Below are 18,241 nucleotides of genomic sequence, written 5' to 3'. Positions count from 1 at the left end.
TTCACACCCTCTCCAGCATTTATTGTTTGTAGATTTTTTTAATGATGGCCATTCTGACTGGTGTGAGGTGGTACCTCACTGTAGTTTTGATTTGCATTTTTCTAATGATTAGTGATGAGCATCTTTTCATGTGTTTGTTGGCAATCTGTATATCTTCTTTGGAGAAATATCTATTTAGATCTTCTGCCCATTTTTGGATTGGGTTGTTTGTTATTTTGGTATTGAGCTGCATGAGCTGCTTGTATATTTTGGAGATTAATCCTTTGTCAGTTGCTTCATTTGCAAATATTTTCTCCCATTCTGAGGGTTGTCTTTTCATCTTTTATATGGTTTCCTTTGCTGTGAAAAAGCTTTTAAGTTTCATTAGGTCCCATTTGTTTATTTTTGTTTTTATTTCCATTTCTCTAGGAGGCTGATCACAAAGGATCTTGCTGTTGTTTATGTCATAGAGTGTCCAGCCTATGTCTTCCTCTAAGAGTTTTATAATGTCTGGCCTTACATTTAGGTCTTTAATCCATTTTGAGTCTATTTTTGTGTATGGTGTTAGGAAGTGTTCTAATTTCATTCTTTTACATGTAGCTGTCCAGTTTTCCCAGCACCACTTATTGAAGAAGCTGTCTTTTCTCCATTGTATATTCTTGCCTCCTTTATCAGAGATAAGGTGTGTGGCCACATTTTGAATAACAAGGTATTAGGTTAATGCTGAGCGATTACTGTTCATTAAATCCAAAATGTTACTTAGTTTATTCAATCAGCTGACTGCAGGATTTGGGGGGAGAAGAACACAGGATGGATAAATTTTGAGGGGGTTGCCTGACAATGGGCAAGTTCTAGAATATGGGGTCTCCCTCAGTGGCGGCCACTGAGGATGGTCTAACCATCTACAGGACAGAGTGAGGCACAGGGGCATTTGAGGGAGGTGAGGTCTGGAGGAGGGGACAGGTGCACACACTTCATGGGCTCCTCAGCTGTGTCCCAGATGCTTTGTGGAAAGACAGGCTGTCCCAGGGGCAAGAGGCTGGCCTGGATTGAGCACAGATCTCGGGCAGCTTCTTCTGGGTACCCTCTTCTCCCTACAAGTGTACAAGGGGAGGAAGCTGGTCTTCGATGGGTCTCACTTGAGACTGTTCAGATTCAGGGAACAAACTGGCTTAAGCCAGACATTATCCTAGGACAAAGCATCAACTCAGAGCCTGAGGCAGGGAACTCATCAGATCTCAGGAGGAGTGGGGTGGGGTGTGGCCCCTTCTTCAGGCCCTCTCTCCTCTCTTGTCTTTGTTTCTCTCTGTGTGTTCTCCAAAGTGTCTACTGTAAGGCTGCAGAAGGGGCCCAAAGAGGGGGTGGATATGTACTGGGGTCATAAATTTGCCCTTGAAAGAAGTAGCCCACTCAAACACATGTGCTTTACAATAAGAATGGAGCTGGGGCACCTGGAAAATTCTCTTCTTCACTTGATGAACTCTTTGCTCTAAAAATAAAGCCCATAAACTTGTTCAACAGCTGGAATTTTCCCTCTGAAGAGAGTACCTCCTCTGGCAGTTGACTTAAGCAGTTATTTGCAGCCTATAATTTTCACAAAAACAGTAGGGTGTGCCTGATGGGAGATGTTTTCTACAATCCCATGGAAAGAAAATAATGAGAAAATTTTGGAACAAAGGATGCTCTGATTCCATTGAAAATCATCGACAATTCAGGGTCACAGCCAAGAAAGACGTGGAAAGTTTTCAAGCAGACTTGCGAGGAGCTGGGAGCATTGTGCTTTGGGGGTACAATGAAGAGTACAGCCTGCAGGGTACCTGGGTGGGAAGAGGTGGGAGAGGGATGCTGGAAGCAGGGGGGCCAGTAAGGAGGTGGTTGCAACAGCCCAGGTGAGAAAGCTCAAGGCCCACGGAGGCGGCAGGAGTGGAAGTTAGGAAGAAGGACCCAGGAGGAATCTGCAAAGGGAGAACTACCAGGGCTTGGCACTGAATAAACTGCACAGAAGGAGGGTCCAGGAGACAACCGCAATCTTGAGGTACCAACTCCAGGTAACTGAAGAATATGGTGCAGGCAATGAGGAGAGGGCACAAAAGGACAGACAGATTTTTAACATGCTGGGAAGAGTTTTGTGGGGTCAGTAGCAATTTGAAAGTAGGCCTCTGTTTTTTGTCTGTGCAGGTCCTATACGTTCCTGGGCCTATAGGGAGGGAGAGCGTTGAAGTGAACGAAGAGGATTGGTGAGAGAAAGGAGATGCTGGGGACTCTACTTCTCAGGGACACTCTTCCTAGAGGCCTTTAGCACTGAAGCTTTCCTCTCCTTCCCCCAGATTGCATGAAAATAGCAGATCCTTCGAAGGCATTCCTGAGAACCCCCCTGCATGGTTAGTTCACACCCACATAGGAGGCCAAAGGAACCTGCCAGGCCAACACTGGAGAGGGCTGCAATTCTCCCATGGGCTGGGGACACGGATAATGCACACAGAGCTGAATATCATCAACTCCATGCAAGCCTCATGTCTGCCAACCTTAGTTCCCCTCAGACTGAACAGCAGGAGAGAACTCAGGACCATGAAAAGACCTTTGTGTTTTATTCTAAACTAGCTAACACAACTGGTGTGGCTTGGGACAGACCATAACTGGATTCAACCCTGTGTCTTTCACGTTAGGGTTCCTCTGTCCAGATCTTTTTACTGCTGCTGTACATCTAAGACAATGGAGGAACGTGGCAGCTCTTCTTGGACCTCAGTTTAGCTGCTTGGACTATCACTGACCGTCTCTTTGAGTGGTTCCTAGGCTTCTCAGAGTGTGTTTTACTTATACGATTGCTATTAGTCAGTGTCGGCTAATGCTAGTTGCTGTAAGAGAATAGCTCACCTCTCAATGGCTTAACACAGAAAAGGCCTATTTCTCACTTGCAGAAAATCCACAGTGGATATTTCTGGTTGGCCTGCTTTCCTGCATTGTTCTCCTCAAGAGGAAACTCAGGCATCCAGGCTCCTTCCCCTGTGTGGCTCCACCATCCCTGAGCCTTTCATATTTTACGGCCAGGCCTCTAAGTGGCATGTAACCATCTATTTTATATTTTATATAAGCATCCCAAAGATAGCTTCCAAATTTGGCAAAAAAACAAACAAACAAAACAAAACTCCACCCAGCTTCTTTCACATGATGGGTTAATAGGAAAGAACTTTGTGTAGAAAAGATCACTTTGAAGAAGAAATGAAATGTTTGAAATTTGCCATTATGAAAACTGTCTACCCTGTCCCCTGTACAAATAAGGATGGATTCTCAGCTAGTTTCTAAACTCCTGGGTAAAGAACAGCTTCAGAAAGGCCACGTGGGCAGCACCTTCCTCCCAGGAATAGCCGTAACTTAGCTCCTATTTGTTGAGCTGCTCTTCTTTGCCAGGCCCTATCCTAGGCACATGACACACGTCACAGCTAGTTCTCACAACAGTCTGCAATGTATTCATGAATACGCACACTTTACAGAGGAGCAAACCGAGCATCTGAGAGGTTGGCTAACTGACCCAAGGTCACACAACTGTTACATGACAGTACTGGGATTTGATCCCAGACAGTCTGGCTCCAAGACCCCCACTTGTTTCACAACATAAGTCTGCTTTTCTCAGTGATCAAAACAAAACAAAACCAGAACCAGCAGAGGAGACAGCAGCGGCTTCAGAGGCCTCACACCCTTTCATGCGGTCCATGACAAATGGTAAATATTAGCGTGTTGGAGCCATCTCTGCCCTTTGAATATCATGTCTGCTCTGGGCTCCAAGTGACAGTAATTTGAGGCTACAATTACCATTTCCTGCATTAGCTATGAGTACACACAGATAGCAAAACTGCGAAAACCAGCTGCCCCTTGCAGCAGACGGTAGCAATTACATCAGACTCTGCTCACAGCCCTTTGGACTTACCAGCTCCAGCTGAAGCCAGGACAAAGTACTCAGGTTCTCACAGTGAAGACAGACTTGGTGGTGGTGCCCCGGAGCCAGCTCGTACCGGCACATACCAGCCAGCTGTGCACACCTGGTCCCAACTCCATGGTCAATGTCATCACATTAGGAACTTTAAGTTGGCCACGGTGGGAGTATTTACACCACAGGAACTGGTAAATGCTGCAAATCAGGGCTTTTTTTTTTTAACCCAGAGATCCAGCTGATGGTGTTCTTGGGAAAGATGTGTGTTGGGGAAGCAAGCAGATGTTCACTGAGGAATGGTGGGAAATAATAGTAATAATAATAGCAGCCAACATGAACTAAGCACTTACAATGTTCCTGGCACCATGCTGAGCTCTTAAGTATTATCTTACATAACCCTTAGGAACCATATGATGTAGATATTATTTTTATCTCCATTTAAAAAGGAGAAAACTTAGGGGCTTCCCGGTGGCGCAGTGGTTGGGAGTCCGCCTGCCGACGCAGGGGACACGGGTTCGTGCCCCGGTCCGGGAAGATCCCACATGCCGTGGAGCGGCTGGGCCCGTGAGCCATGGCTGCTGAGCCTGCGCATCCGGAGCCTGTGCTCTGAAACCGGAGAGGCCACAACAGTGAGAGGCCCGCGTACCACAAAAAAAAAAAAAAAAGGAGAAAACTTAAGTCCAAAAAAGGCTAAGTACATAGTAAGCCAAGATTCAAACTCAGGATTTCCAACAAATAACGGTGCCTTTTAACCACCACAGTGAACCTCTCAGCAGAGCAGTGCCTCTGGAATACGGTCCAGGGCCCCCTGCTTCAAAAGCACTGGGGCTGGTTTATTAAAACGCAGACTCCAGGGCCTTGCCCCTTATATACTGACACAGAACCTCTGAGGCGGGGCACAGGACTCTGGATTCATATTGAGCTTGCTGGCAATTCTCCTGCTCACTAACGTATGCAAATGAAGACTTATGGATTAAGATTTGGCCTCTAGCTGGGGTCTTCCCATAGCTTCCAACAAAATTCAGTGGGAAACCTGGCCAGAGAGTTGGTCTTGAAGTTGGGTGGGGCTGGAGGAACTGGCCCAAGAGCCTGAACCTGGGGAGTCCAGACTCTGATGCTAGCTCTTTCCCCAGAGGCAGGTGAGTTCTCAGGCTGGGCAGGCTGAGTGGGCAGCCGGTGTGCATCTGGGAGCTGGGGCACCCGAGGAGGTGACAGGGATTTTTATTTTACTGTCACCTCAAAGAGTTGTTGGTTGAGATCTCAATTTACAAAGATTTTCAGTATGCGGAGCAAAATCCGCTGTGTGCTATTTTCTTCTCAAAATGGAGTTTTGTAATAACAAAATCACCTTGGCAGGACAGTCATGCGACCTAACTGAAAACACTATCCAGTGAAACGGCATTTCACCAACTTTCAGCAAAGCAAGTGTCATCTTCACAGGTATGGATTATCCTGTTCTCTCTACTTTTGCAGATGTTTGCCAGTTTCTATAATAAAAAATTAAAAAACTAAAAAGGAACCCATATATAATCTATATTCTTTTTCCCCAGTCCCTGCCGCCTGGGAGGCTGGAAGGTCCAAGTCTCAGCAGCATGGGGCCAAAAAGAAAAGGATGTCCCAGCCCAAATCCCAACTGCCCAGGCCCTACCCTCTTTCCTCGAGCTCAGCCCCAGGCACCCAGGCCTCAAGCACCATCCGTCACTCAACCCATATTTACTGTCCTTCTGCTATGAAGCCTGCTCCGTGCCAGGCCCTGCAGTCCGGAAATCAACAAGACAGGCCTGGTCCCCTGTCCCCATGACCTCATGGGCTAGCAGGGAAACAGACAATACACACATGGACAAATATTTGAGATCATTTCAGACTGATAAGAGCTACGAGACCAAAAAAAAACAGGATGTTAGGAAAGATAGGGATGGGAAGGCTGCTTTAGCTAAGGGGGTCACGGGAGGCATCTCTGAAGAGGTGACATGGGAGCAGGGACCTGAGTGTAGGGAAGCAGTGAACCATGAGGGTATCTCAGGGAAGTGCTCCACGCAGAGGGAACAGCAAGTGCAAAGGCCCTGAGGCAGGAGTGTGCTTGGGGGTATATGAGAAACAACAAAGAGGCCAAAGTGGCTGAAAGGCAGCAAGCAGGAGAGAGAGGTAGGAACTGAGATCAGGGAGGTGGGCCAGGCAGGGAAGATCATGCAGGACCTTGCAGGCCTCGCAGGGAGCTTGGAGTTTACTCTGAGTGGAGAGAGAGGGATGCCACGAATGCTCTGGTTTGCAGTGAGGAGAAGAGACATTAGGGGATAAGAATGGTGGCTGGTGGATCAGATTGGAGATCCCTGCAGTTTTTGAGGCAGCAGGTGAGGACAACTTGGACCAGTGTGTCAGCAGGGGAGAGGGAAAGAGCAGGTCAGACTTGGGAAGCTTTTGGAGGTAGAGGACTTGCTGACAGTGGAGGGGTAGAGGAAGAGCAGAATCAAGGACAACTCCTGGGATGGGGGTCTGAGCAACTGGGTGAAGAGAGAGGCTGAGCACTGAGAAGGGAAAATGTGGGTGAGGAACCACCGAGGGAAAGCAGAGGCCTGGTGATGGGGGAGGAAAAGGGCTAGAAAGTGAGCAGCGGAGATGCAACACGAGGCCAGAAAGAGAGGTCAGCAGGGGCCAAGCCCCACAGGGCAGCCTCTTTGGGCTGCAGAGCTGGCCAATCAGATGCGGTCAGGCCCCCCCCCACCCCCCGCCAAGGACCACCCCTCCTCAGTAGCACTTGGACCGTGGGCTCAGAGTCTCCAAACACAAGGGTCGTGCCCAAAAGGACATGAATAAAGGGTGCCACCCTGGCCAGTCTCCCACCCACTGCTCCGGGTGGACCTGCCCCCTCCCCAGCTCTGGCCCCCTCACACTTCACCAGGGGGACCCCAGCCCAGAGTGTACTCACTGTACACGCACACCCACACCTCCCACATTCACCATATTCTCTTTGTGCGTTCCTCTGTCTACATGTTCAAACACTAGCTGTTGTTGAATCCATCACACATTTTCCTTCCCCCATGAAGCTTTTCTTGATCATTAAAGCCAAAACTGGCTGCTGCCCTTGCCCATCACTGCCCCACGGTGTCCCCTCAGCTCTTTGAGGACACTTGTCATAGTGTCCCTGCCTGTCGTTTCTGGGGAGATGAGACACAGCCACACATCAGCAGCTTGAGGGAGGGACTGAGCCCCTTACATCTTCATCCTCCTGGGAGCTCTTCCTCCTTTAAGCCTCATCCTGGGCGGTACCTTCTGGATGTCCACGTGGCTCTAGGGGCCCCTTCTCCAGTGCTCCCACTGCATCCAGCACTTGCTTCCCCTAGAGCACTGGTCTAGCCACCCTGAGTTTGTCTGTTTGTCCATCACCTTGTAAACCAGGAGCCTCTCCATGCAGAAGAGCAATGATGGCTGATGCGTGGTAAATACTGAGTATTTATTATGTGCTAGGCTGTGTGCTAAGTGCATTTTATGTTCCCATCCATCCTCTGATATGGGTAATATTGTTAACCCAGCTCATATATGGGGAAACTGAGGCTAGAAGAATATAAGTGTCTGTCTTCATACACTGGTGAGTAGCAGAACCAGGATTTTCTTTTTTTTTTTTGTGGTACACAGGCCTCTCACTGTTGTGGCCTCTCCCGTTGCGGAGCACAGGCTCCGGACGCGCAGGCTCAGCGGCCATGGCTCACGGGCCCAGCCGCTCCGCAGCATATGGGATCTTCCCGGACCGGGGCACGAACCCGTGTCCCCTGCATCGGCAGGCGGACTCTCAACCACTGCGCCACCAGGGAAGCCCCAGAACCAGGATTTGAATGGAGGTTTATCTGAGATATCCTACCCTCACTCTATTGTACCTTCCACCCCCAATCCCATGGGAGAGAGGGTCTGAATCACCTTTGGACCCTCAGCGCTCGGCACAAGTCACCAGGGGCCCAGGAGGCCCAGGACACACATCTCCCTCCAGGCTGCCCAGCCTAGAGCCAGGCCCTGCCCTGGGGAAGTGGCCAGCAGACAGGCCATATTTACCCAGGTGCCAGGTGTAACAGGCAGGGGGGTCTGGCCTCAGATGCTGGGCAGCTTCTCACAGACAGGAAACTGTCTTGGAAAAGAAAGGGCTGGACTGATGGCCAGCTGGGCAGCTGGAATGAGACAGCTGAGTTCAAAGAGAGTGGTTGCAGGGTGACTGACTCCTGAGAACAAAGTGGGCAGTGGCTGCACAGATTCATCTGTGTTCCAGCCAGGCCAGCACACCCTCAAGAGCAGCCTCTGCCACCCTGCCAGGATGTACGACTGTGCCACGGGGGTCAGTCACCCATGAGGAGCCACTGACATCCCGATGCCCTGGGAAGGCCTAGGGCATCTCCTGGGAGTGAAGGCCCAGTGCTCGTGCTGCTGGTAAACGTTCTGAGCGGATCAGCTCAGAGAGGCTAAGCTGCTTGTTCAAAGTCAGTGTGCAGGAGCCAGAGCCCAGATACAAACTATCAGGATGACCCCAGCCCACACTGTGTCCAGGCAGTTTTGTCCCGTCCTCTGTTTTTCTGAGCACGAAATGACAGTCTATCTAGCACGGTTTGGGACCTGCTGGGTACAGAGCCCGTGCTTTGTCATCCTTGCCACTGCCGTCACCACCATCGTCATCATCACTCATCATTATCAAGTGATCTCTGAGCTAAGAGGTGGGGAATATCTGCTGTGTCCTAGTTGCCTTCATATATTACCTCACGAACTCCTCACAATGACTCGGGAGAGAAATGTGAATATTCCCACTTTCGGGATGAAGAAACCACAGCTCCGAGAAGCTGTAGAACATACCCAAGACCCGCCACTGCTACGTGCTGGGGCTGCCTTCTCGCTGAGCAGCAGCTCTGAGACTGCCACAAAGGCAGCTGCCCACCCTGCATGGGGCGCTGCTCTCTGAGTCAGATCTAGAAAGTGCAGGCCCTAAACCAGATCAGGAGCTCTGAATCGGGTGGTCCAGACCAAGGGCCTGAGCACAGGCCTGCGAAGAAGACTGTGGTCATGACAACAGGAAGGGATTCCAGAGCCTGGCAGGGGGGAGTCAGGGCCCCAGAAACACTGATCAATCCCTCCCAGGCTCAGGTCATCTACTCTCGGCCAAGAGTGCTCCTGGCAGCCCCCAGCGCCCCTTTAACCATCCCAGCCATGCCCACCTATATCAGAGGCCACCCTCAGCCATCCTCCCAGCCCCTAACACCTGAACGGCAGTCAGGGACACCGGTGGGCTTGCATCATCAACCTAGACTGCAGGCTGCAGTCTGCCTGACACCAGAGAGCTATCTACATATTTATTTGGAAGCTGCCAGAAAACTCAGTTAAGAGCGTAGTTTTTCCATCAGCCAGTGCTGGGTTTGAATCCTGCTTCTGCCATGTATTAGCTGTGTGATGCTGGACAAGTTATTTAACCTCTCAGTCCCTCTGTTTCCTTATCTATAAAATGGGGATAATAATAATACCTGAAAGAGTTAATAGAAGAATTAAATGAGATAATTCACAAAAGCTCTTTACATACTTCCTGGAACACAGTACATAGAAAACAAAGAAAAAAACAAACAAAAACCTAGCTAATTTTGATCCAGTTTGACCCTTATACATGTCCCCTAAAGTAACTAGCTGAATAGCACTGACCCAAAAGTCGGAAGTCCTGAGGCTGTGAATTTACCGAAATGACCACACATCTCTGGGCCTCAGTTTTCTCTTCTTCAAAATGGGGAAGTTGCCACCATCCTACTCAATATTTGACAAGAATCTGTATTGCTGATGCACGAGGAAGATCTCTGGAAAGCTCAGAGCCTGGGAGAAGACTAGTTATAAACTGCCTTGTCCCCTAGATAGCTAATCCAGAATCTACCTGCTCTAGTTAAGGGCAGGACTGGGGTTGGGGATCGGATGTAACTTAGAGGTTGAGATGGTTAAGAAAACATCCTTGTTTTTCACCTGATTTGCCACCAATATACATATTCAGAGACTGCGTCCCACAGCAAAGCCCCACAGCAAGGAGACCTCCAGCTGGACCCCGGTGTGGGCAGCAGAGGCTGCTCTCCACCCCTGAGCCTCCTTAGCCTGGAGCAGTGCACAGACCCATCACTAAAACCTAAGCCTTCTTCATGACTTCAAGCCAGGTCCAAAATGGATGTGACAGCTGGAACGCTAACTGAACGGTGCCAATTGACACAGATATTTGCCACATCTCAGGATGGAAATGTTTGCAAGAGTGTGGCCTGCTGTAAAAACCAAACACTGAGCCTGGCATTGTGTACAGATCACTGGAAGGGTGCTCGCTCACGGGTGCTGGTGATTCTGCAACCATTTCCCTTCAGATCTGGGGGGCTGGCATACAGGGAAAGGATGCTCAAGGGCGTGGCAGTGGGGACTGAGGAAGCATCTAGAGAAGAGCAAAGATGTCCCATCGGCCAGACACTGTGCTGGGTGCTGAGGACACAGAGGTGACTATGACCATTCCATTCTGGATGGAGCCACTGAGCATGTCACAGCGTGGTGTCAGCGGCTCTAAGGAGGACATCCAGGGTGCTTGGGGAGAGTACAGCAGGGGGACACAGTAGACTGCAGAGTCAGGGAAGTTAGCCAGGCAGGGACGGACGGCAGGGAAGAATGTGGGCAGCTGGATGTCAGGTGCATTACTTGAGCTTGCTTTAAAAATGCCCACACCGGGGCTTCCCTGGTGGCGCAGTGGTTGAGAATCTGCCTGCCAATGCAGGGGACACGGGTTCGGGCCCTGGTCTGGGAAGATCCCACATGCCGCGAAGCAACTGGGCCCGTGAGCCACAAATACTGAGCCTGTGCGTTTGGAGCCTGTGCTCCGCAACAAGAGAGGCCGCGATAGTGAGAGGCCCGCGCACCGCGATGAAGAGTGGCCCCTGCTCGCCGCAGCTGGGGAAAGCCCTCACACAGAAATGAAGACCCAACACAGCCTAAATTAATTAATTAATTTAAAAAAAATGCCCACCCTGTTACAACACAGTGGGGTCGGGGTGCAAACAGCTCCTTGCAGACTAAGCAAGTGTGTGGTTCATCCTTGACCTTGGCATCTGCAGCTGAAGAGGGTGAGAAACTGCTGTTCTCACCCTCTGACTGAACCAAAGGGAGGCCTGGCTGGGCTGCCTTGTGCCGTTATCCCTGAGACATTCTTGGCTTGGAGACTGAGGCGCGAAAAGCATCCCTTAGTAGCGATTGAAGTTTCCAGGTTTGCCTTTGGGGAAATTCCTCCAGATCTCAGACTTTAACACAAGCCCGCGCGTCTGCCTCTGCTATTTCTGCCTGTGGGTCCCTGCCTGATATAAAATATTACCATCTTGTTCACTGCTCACTGTGAATGACATTTTCATAGCCATTTCTATAGTGCTTAAATTTCTTGAGTTGTTTTTTTTTTTTCCAGGGCTAATGAGAGTGGCGAAGGGTTGTCAGAAGTGATGAAAAAGCTCAGGCAGGTCCAATCAGGAAGGCATTTTTTCCCTGCATGTATCCAGAAAGGAGGCCTGTTTGGCATTTAACAGCATTTCTCAAAGCGTGCTCCTTGGAGCCCCAGCTTCACACCAGCTAAAAGGTGTTTTGTGAGACAGGAGTCTCAAGATCAAGTTTGTTTGGAAAATACTTGATTAAAAATGTTGAACAGGTTTCCTGGCTTTGGGACTTCTCGGAGCCTTTCATATACAGATGGGCACTGAACATCTCCAGGAAGAGAATATAGCACCCATGGGCATGGCCCAGACTCTCCCCACTGTAAGAGTAAGATCGTGTATTGGTTTCATAAAGCTGCGTAACAAAGTCACAAACCAGCGGCTTAAAACAACAGAAACGTGTTCTGTCACAGTGCTGGAGGCAAGTTAGTAAAGGCAGCATCTCCAGACTCATCTTTCTCATCTGCACGTCGAAGTCCTAACACCTATCTCATAGGACTGCTGTGAGGATTGAAGACATAAACATACAAAGCATGGAGCCCAGCGCTGAGCACACAATAAGGGCTTTAAGCAGGAGAGTGACATGGTCAGATTAATTTTTTGGAAGAAAACAATCACCCTAGCTTCTGTGTGGAAGATGAGCTGGCAGGGGCCAGACTCTGTCTTGATCGTGCTGGGCCCCACCTTGGGTATATCTTGGGTACATCCCAGGAAACACCCCATACAGCCTATCGGTCCATGGTAATACATGTGTGTGAGGAATGCCCGAATCTGGACCACGTGAGGCCCTGCTCTGGGGACAGGGAGTCAGGGCTGTCTGTCTGAACCACTGTCTGTCAGCTCAGACACCACCACAGGACATGGGCCAAGCTACCAAAAGTTTGGAGCCCACTTTCTCCTCTAAATGTGAGAGTAAGCGTCCCTCGTTGTGTTCCTTACCAGATGACATGAGGACTGAGTGACAATATGTGCAGCAAAGGGCTTTGTAATATGCAAGTTAGGGCTCAAGATGTGTGTGTGCTGGTGGTAGTAGTAGGGGTTACGCCCTTCAACATACTGCTCCCAGAAGGTCACCAAGTGTCCCTGTCAGGTTGTCTGGCTTACTGTGATCCCAAGGTGAGTGAGAACAGAGGCAATGATTAGAAAAAAATCTCATAAGATCTGAAGGTGTTAAACCTCAGCCTATGACCCCCAGATGAACCCATCTTTAGCTGTGTGCTGAGGCCTTTGATTGCCAGTGACCAGAGATGGTGCAGGGAAAGCAAGGTGGTGCACAGCCTGGACTGAGTGGACCAGGGGAGGTGGCAGGGGATAGGTCACTCAGGTATCTTGATGAGGGGCCCAATGGCCCAAACTCTCAGGCAGGTGGGCATCACTGCCCACCGGCTGCTGAGGCTGGTGGCCGGGAACACACTGGGAATGGGGAAAGCTGTGGGTCTCCAGGTGACTCTGTGCAGACGAGAAGGAAGGATGCCCATCACCGGATCTGTAGGCAGGACAGGACCCAGCAGAGCTGCCTGTCGATTCCAAGGCAGGAAAGCAAGCTCCCTAAGGCCCCGGCTCCCCGTGATTTATGGGGGCCATAATGTCTCAACCTGCACCAAACCTGTGTTTAGAAACTGAAAGCAAGGGTAGGCCTGGGCCTCAGAGCATGTGCACAAGCGGCATCTACTGTGCTGCTGCTGGCAGAACATCCCCCAGAGACCCCGAGGTGGGGAGCCCAGGTGTGCACTGCAGCCTGAGGGAACTTGAGAACTGTCTCTCTCTGACAGGGTGCCTGTGCTTTGACCTGCTTCTGGAACCAGTGCCTGTGAAGATAAAAGGGCACCTGCACATCAAGGGAAGAATTTCCAACCAGAGTTCCCTCCGGAACCAGGGTGGAGCCTTGGGAAGCAACAGAAAATAAAACCTAAGGCTGGACCCAGAAGCCATCCAGGGGTAGCAGCGGGGTAGCAAACACTCAGGGAGACCAGATGCCTACCTGCGCAGACCTTTCCAGACTGTGGCTCCTGAGCTGGCACCCCTCTTGTTCACGGCTTCTCCTCAGCCCCAGCACAGTGCCTGATGTTTAGCACACGTTCACTCAATAACTGACGATGCCTGAAATCCACATTTTCAGTCCAACACCATTTTCTATGTGCCACGTGAAAAATGCTGATGGGGAGGCAGAGATAACAAAATGGGAGACGATTAGAGTGAATAAGTCCTCAGGCCACGGGATTTAGGTTCTGCTTCCTCCACTTAATGGTCTCTGCAACCCCACAGATAAGAAGGTTGGTCATGATGGGTCCTACCCCTCTAGGTTGTGATCACTGCTGAGTTCATTAATAGGCAGTCTTTCACAATCCTGCACAGGGTATATGTTCAATAAATGCTGGCTCTTTTTTTTTTTTTTTTTTTTGGTACGCGGGCCTCTCACTGTTGTGGCCTCTCCCGTTGTGGAGCACAGGCTCCAGACGCACAGGCCCAGCGGCCATGGCTCATGGGCCTAGCTGCTCCGTGGCATGTGGGATCTTCCCGGACCGGGGCACGAACCCTCTGCATCGGCAGAGGGTCCCCTGCAACGGCAGGCGGACTCTCAACCACTGCGCCACCAGGGAAGTCCCGCTCTTGATATTTTTAAATTGAGCCATGAAATATATAAAATTTTATATAAAATAGAATGCATAGATCTTAAGTGTTGCATTTGATGAGTTTTGGCAATATAAACCTGTATAAACTGTATAAACCTATGTAGCCATCATGTAAGACAAGGTATAGATATGAGACAATGCCAATCACCCCAGAAGGGTCTCTCATACTCCTTTCCAGTCAATTTCTGTCTCCCTGCTCCCAGGGGCAACCATTTTCTGATTTCCATCATCTTAGACGACCTTTGCTCATTCTAGTACTTCATATAAATGGAATCATATAGTATGTTCCCTGGACTTATTCTTCTATGTCTATGGTTTTTTTGCTCAGGATAATGTTTTTGAGGCTCATCCATGTTGTTGTAGGTGTTAGTAGTTTGCTGGGTTTTATTGGTGTGTAGTATGCCATTGTATGAATATATCACTTTTTAAAAAATCTATTCTTCTGTTGATGAACACTTGGTTTATTTCCAGTTTAGGGCTATTATAATAAAGTCTATTATAAACACTCTTGTACAAATCTCCATGTGAACATATGTTTTCACTTCTCTTGGGTAAACAGTTAGGAGTGAAATCACTGGGTCATAGAATAGATATATTGTTGGAGGGCAGAGGGAACAAACATCTCCCACAGAACTGAGACGGGACCTTGAGACCAAAAAACAAGGCAGGCAGCTCCATGTAGTGAATGGGTTAGTTTAACGTACCTAACAGAGCGGGATCGGGCAGACAGCCATCCAGCAGCATTCGCAGCTGCACTCCACACTGCCAAGGGGCCACTGGGACAATTTTATAGTTAATCGATGGTATGGGTGTAGGTGCCATACACGTACATTCCTACGTCAAGATTTATGAACAGGTAGCTAGTCTCGTGGGCACCTACACGTACATTCCTACGTCAAGATTTATGAACAGGTAGCTAGTCTCGTGGGCACTGGGAATAGGCCAGGGAAGGTCTTCATCATTGTTTGGAGACTAACAGAGCATAGAGGCCACCCAGACCTAACGATCATTAAACAGTATTAACTACAAAGCCCTTGATGACAGAGAAGAGATTTACATAGTACAGCCCTGGGTATGGTCAGTGGAAGCATAGGAGGAAACAAACAGGCCCAAGATGGTGTCAGTCATGCTAACAGACATATATATATGTTTATAAGAAACTGCTAAACCATTTTCCAAAGTGGCTGTATCATTTTAGATTCTCACCAGTAATGTACGAGAGGTCCAGTGGCTCCACACCCTCACTAGCATTTGGTGTAATCAGCCCTTTTTTAATTTTAGCCATTGTATTGGGTGAGAAACAATATCTCAGTGTGGTTTCAATTTGCATTTCCCTGATGACTAATGATGTTGAGCATCCTTTCACGTGCTTATTGGCCATTCGTATATCTTATTTTGTGAGATTTCCGTTCTCAGTTTTAAAATTGGCTTGTCTTTTTGTTTTGATCTGTAGAAGTTCTTGATATATTCTGAATATAATTCCTTTATCAGCTACGTGTATTTCAAATAGTTTCCCTTCTGTGGCTTACCCATTCATTTTCTTAACAGTATCTTTTGACGATGATAAGCAGAAACTTTTAGCTTTGACAACAAATCATTATTCTTTCCCTTTATGGTTAGTGCTTTTTGTATCTTGTCTAAAAATCTTGCTTACACCAAGGCTGTGAAGATAGTCATCTTTTTTTCCTAGAGCTTTTTGAGTCTAGATTTTACATTTAGGTGTATGATCCATCTCCAATTGTTATTTTTTAAAACAGTTGTATTGATTAGAGCCATAAACACTGAGGGAACACTCTAGATCCTTTAGAAGATCAGACTTCACTTAAGCCTCAGGCTGAAGAGATAATATCAGTTCTAAGAAAAAGCCTTTGTTAGAGTCATGGCTGAATGATCAGAGTCACCACCGAATGACCACGGGCCACAAATGGCTGGCTGAAGAACCACGAGCCAGATAAACAGCTATGTGGACTTCCCCATGTCCACCCGGGGGCACTGAGCTTCCAACTCCTAACTCAGAAAACCACAGTGTGACCTTACAGCAGCCCTGGGAACCATAGCAGGTCCCAGCCCAGGCATTTAGTAGGACCACTAAGGATGCCAGGTGAGCCCTGCCCCCTTGAGTTGGTTCTCAGAGGCCTCCTTGCACTGACGACTTGGAAGATGGCGTGGTTTAGCAAGTTCCTCAGGGCTGGGATGCAGACATTCCTGAAGATGGCAAGGTCTGCTTGCAGCAGATGTCAGAGCCCTCCACACGGCCCGGGGAGAGCCTGGACAGTTAGGGCAGCAGGTCCAGGGGCGGAGTGATACAGGAGCCTGGGTCAGAGGCAGCGGGAGGTCATGAGCGGATGGGCTCCTCATGCAACCATGGGGGGAGGCCCTCAAAGGCTGTGCTGTTAGGAGCAAATGCCTGCAGCCCAGCCTTTGAGAGCCTGCTCCTAGAAGCGCTCGTGACAGCTAGGGCCTGTGCAATGGGTTCTCATCACTTCAGGGATGCACGAGGGATGGCCATCTCTTGGGCCCCGGGAGAAGGCTACTGGGGTATTCTCTCTCGGAAACCCTCAGTGCCCTGCTGTCTCTGCTGGCACACCTGTCATATACCTGGTCTACCCTCCTATTACATCAGACTCGGCGTTCTTATCACGGTGTTGGCACACGGGATGACAGGGTGCAGCTGGGACTCAAGGAAGGGCAGGGTCCAGCCTGTGGCAAAGGAGGCTTTCCAGTCGCCCATAATCTACTGGTCCAACGTCTCCAAAGAGAGGCAGGGATGTGCCAAGGTCACACAGCTGGTGAGCCATATGGTATAGAGATTTGAGTCTGAATAGTCTGACTTCAGAGTCGCGCCATATCCTGAGGAAACCAATGGATCAAAGGTTTCTGATTGCTCCTTGGTGTCCTGAGCAGCCTGGGGCAGGGTGGCTACCTCAGCAGAACACACGGCCAGCAGGGTTCTTGGTGACCACCGTTTGTGGGAAGTCCCCAAAACCACCACTCACCAAGCCCAAGAAGTCTGGCCCTTGGAGGCCAAGCTGAACCGGCACTGCAGAGGGGGCAGCCTGTGTGTCACCTCCTTCTCAAGGAGTGAAGCATTACCTGAGATGACCTGTGACATCCAGGGTTAATCCAGAACTTAAGAGTTTTTAAAAAGCAAAGTTCTTTTCCTCTGGGTCTCCTTAAAAGAGACTCATTTCAGCATCATTTCTAACTCAAATAATTTTGGATGTCAATTGTGTGTCTTTCATGAGCCCAGAAATGTTCATAATTATCCTTTTTTTCCCCCAAAGCCATAATTATAGGTTCGAGTATATGCTGCAGACAAGAAATTTAAATAGTGCTTTTTACACGCTTAGGCATTCTGCTTCTTTCTCTTTTCAAACAAAATTAAAGAGGCCTTTCCATTATCCTCTGTTACCTTTCTCTTCTTCTTGAGGTAGCCACTGGGAGATGAGGCTCCAATTGTCCAGTCCCTCATCCCCAGGTGTCATGTCCCAGTCCCACCTCCCTGCTCTTCCAGGCCACAGTGGCTTCTCCCGTGCTGGCTCAGAGGGGAGGTCCACTGTAAACTGGGACCAGCCCCACACTCCTCAGCACAATGACTGGCAGGACGTAGGAAGGGTTGGCTAGAGCTGCTCTCCAGCACGGAAGGGCCAGCCTAGCTCTGAGCGAACCTGTAGACCTCCCACAAGTGTGCAGGGAGCTGCCACCCGAATAGGTCCCAGTTGGGGTGGTGTGGCAGACATTCCCTAGGTGAGTTTCCTTCTGTGTGAAAACCTGCTCCCCAGAGGTACTCCAGGGCCTGCCCTCATTCCATGGCATGGGTTTGAATTGGCATGCAGATGGAGGGGCCCAGCAGCGATGTGAGGGGGCTGGGGAGACTATGATTCTCCATTCATTCATTCATTCAGCATTCGCTGAGCATCCCTGTCCTCCTGGAATTCACTGCTGCACATCTATCTCTTCATTCACACCTACTCTCTAACTGGTACAGAATTTGTCACAGGGGGTCCAAGAAAAGTGAGACTTAGATCCTCCTCACTCAGAGCTCCTGTACTTCCTGATAGCGCCACCAAATTTGGCATGACTCACGGCCCTACCTTGTCCTCAGCTGGGAGTGGGGAGGAGGGTTCTGCCCCACCCCTCTTTGACTCATCCCCTGCGAGCCCAATCAGTCTGGTCCCTACCTAGTAGCCTTGCTGCTCTGTATTCCCCTAGTACTCCATGGCGTTCCTGGGTATTTCTGCACTGAG

The 18,241-nt window shown here is 49.4% G+C and overlaps 1 long non-coding RNA gene across 1 annotated transcript in view; it reads right to left on the bottom strand.

Moving 5' to 3' along the window:
• Window positions 1-4,042, bottom strand: part of LOC137220810 (uncharacterized) — a 46,220-nt gene extending 42,178 nt beyond the window's left edge. The window contains exon 1 of the long non-coding RNA XR_010941804.1: window positions 3,905-4,042. This is a non-coding gene — a long non-coding RNA (uncharacterized lncRNA). The remainder of the gene's footprint in view (window positions 1-3,904) is intronic.
• Between the last annotated feature and the right edge of the window lie 14,199 nt (window positions 4,043-18,241).

This window comes from Pseudorca crassidens, chromosome 3 (assembly GCF_039906515.1).
Source record: "Pseudorca crassidens isolate mPseCra1 chromosome 3, mPseCra1.hap1, whole genome shotgun sequence".
In the NCBI taxonomy this organism is placed as follows: domain Eukaryota; kingdom Metazoa; phylum Chordata; class Mammalia; order Artiodactyla; family Delphinidae; genus Pseudorca; species Pseudorca crassidens.
The sequence above is the reverse complement of the archived record's forward strand: the minus strand, read 5'-3'. Positions and strand labels throughout refer to the sequence as shown.